The sequence below is a fragment of the Chrysochloris asiatica genome, unplaced genomic scaffold (assembly GCF_000296735.1).
Source record: "Chrysochloris asiatica unplaced genomic scaffold, ChrAsi1.0 scaffold00030, whole genome shotgun sequence".
Classification (NCBI taxonomy): domain Eukaryota; kingdom Metazoa; phylum Chordata; class Mammalia; order Afrosoricida; family Chrysochloridae; genus Chrysochloris; species Chrysochloris asiatica.
Window position 1 is genome coordinate 23,678,909 of NW_006408548.1, and position 2,673 is coordinate 23,681,581.

Consider the following 2,673-nt stretch of genomic DNA (forward strand, 5'->3'; position numbering starts at 1 on the left):
TGATAGACCCCAAAATAAAAACATTAAGACATACTATAGCAAACTTTTCAGAACCAAAGACAAGGAAAGAATCCTGAGAGAGCTAATAAGACTAAACTCTGATTTCTCAGCAGAAACCATGCAGGTAGGAAGACAGTGGAAATAAAAATTCACAGTTAATAGGCATATTGTTGTTGTTAAATGATGTCCACTCAGTTCCAATTCATAGTGACCATGTATAGGATTTCCAAGAAGTTGCTTGGGGGTTTGAGCTATCAACCTTGCAAGTCAAAATGACCTTATGGTTTGGTGCTTATCTTACAGCACCATACCAGGATCCCAGAGAAGCACATACCCAGCAAAACTGTCTATAAAATATAAAGGTAAAATTAAGCCATTTTCAGATAAACATGAATTAAAACAATTCGTAAAAACCAGAACAATTTTACAAAAAAATGCTAAAAGGATTTTTGGACAGAGAACCAAAAATAGCAGAAAGCAAACTGACACTGACATACATGACAATATTACCCATAATTCAAACCAGGTGCAGAATCATTCAAAGTAACACAGACTTACTAGACTGAAAAAAAAAAAAAAAGAACCTCAGATATAGTTGCAACAACACAAACACACAAAATAAGAAGAAGGAATAAAGTAGTTCTAGAACTCAAGCCTTACTCTGAGTCCTAGTCCAACCCTTACACCTAAATCTATCCATAGGCCCAACCATAAGTTTACCACTAACCAAAGTCCCAAGCTTAGCCTGTTATTGTTGTTATTGCTATTGTTGTTTCTGTGATTGTCTTTAAGTTCCACTGAGTCATTTCCGACCCATAGCGACGGTATCTAGAATTTCTGAGGAGCAACTGGTGAGCTTGAACCACTAACCTTGCAGTATAAACTGACTGCAGTCCAGCACTTTAACCCACAGCATCACACCAGGACTTCGTTTTTAAGTGACATCAAACCAGTTCCGACACATTTCTGTTGCTGTTAGGTGTCCTTGAGTTGGTTCTGACGGATGGCAGTCTTATACACAATAGAACAAAACACTGCCTAGTCCTGTGCCATCTTCACTTATCATTGTTACACCTGAACCCATTACTACTGCCATATGCTAATCCAACTAATTGGTTTGCTTCTTTTCTTTCATGACCCTTCACTTTACCATATATGATCCCCATTTCCAGGGACTAGTCCCTCTGAAGTATGATAGACAAAGTCTCACCAGGCTAGCTTCGAAGAAACATACTGGTTGTTCTTACAATGCAGATTTGTTTGTTCTTCTGGCAGTCCACAGTATGCTGTAACTTTGTTGAGTTTCTTTCTGGTTGTTCTGTCCCTTTTTGAAAGAAACATATTAAAATCTCCCACTATAATTACAGATTTATCTATTTCTTTCTTAAATTCTAGTAAGGTTTGCTGCATATATCTTGGTACTTTTTTATTGAGAGCATAGATATTTCTTATGGTTATATTGTTATATATGTTGTCTTGCTCAATTGACCCTTTGATCATGAGATAGTGTCCCTCTTTATCTCTTATGCTGGTTTTTGTCTTAAAGTTTACTTTATCAGAGATGAGAATTGCCTCTACTGCTTTTTTATTGTTGCAGTTAGCTTGGTATATATTTTTTTCCATCCTTTAACATTTAGTCTGTTTTTGTCTTTGTGTGCAAGGTATATCTCTTGCAGGCAGCATATTGAAGGGTCTTGTTTTATTATCCAGTCTGCCACTCTCTGTCTCTTCACTAGTACATTCAATCCATTGACAGTCAATGTAATTATCGATAGGTATGAATTAATTGCTGCCATTATATTAATTTTTTGGTAGTGCTGCTCATTGCTTTTTTTAATCATGAATTCTTTTGCTGATTTTGTGTTTTTTGTGTGTGCTATTTCTTGCTGGTTTCTTTTTAGTTTTCATGTTTGCTTGTTCTGCTTGGAAGTTCATTTTCATGGTAAGTTGTGAAACATTAATTTTCTTTGGGGTTATTTTATAGTCTATTAACTTTTCTCTCCACTTAAGTGAATCTATTGTATCCATTATATTCTGAATCAAGACACTCAGCTGTTCCAGGAGCCGCCATCTTGGGAAAGCTTATCTTGATTGTACCAGGATTGATAGGATTAGAGAGAACATCTTGATTGTATCTTGATTATATCAGGATTGTATCAAGATTGACATCGAAATTTAAAGAGACAGTATAGACATTAAACCAAACGGACACCAGTCATCTGTCTGTCGTGCTGTAGTGGTTAGACTTGCTGTGATTCTGAGGGCTATGCCACCGGTGTTTTAAATAACCAGCAGGGTCACCCATGGTGGACAGGTTTCAGATGAGCTACAAAACAAACACAGACTAAGAAGAAAGAGTGACAAACTACTTCCGAATTGCTAGTCACTGAAAACTTTATGAACAGAAGAGAAACATTGTCAGATGTAAGACTGGAAGGTGGGAAGGCACTCAGAATGTGACTGGGGAAAAAAGTGCCTCCTCAAAGTAGAGTTGACCATAATGACATGAATAGAGTTAAGCTCGGGGAAGAAAAGCACACATAACCTGCATTTGCTGATGGGCAACAACTTAAAATGAAGAGAAACAGCTGTAAACATCCAATGAAAATTGGAACATAAAATGTACGAAGTATGAATCTGGGAAAATTGGAAGTGGTCAAAAATGAAATGGAA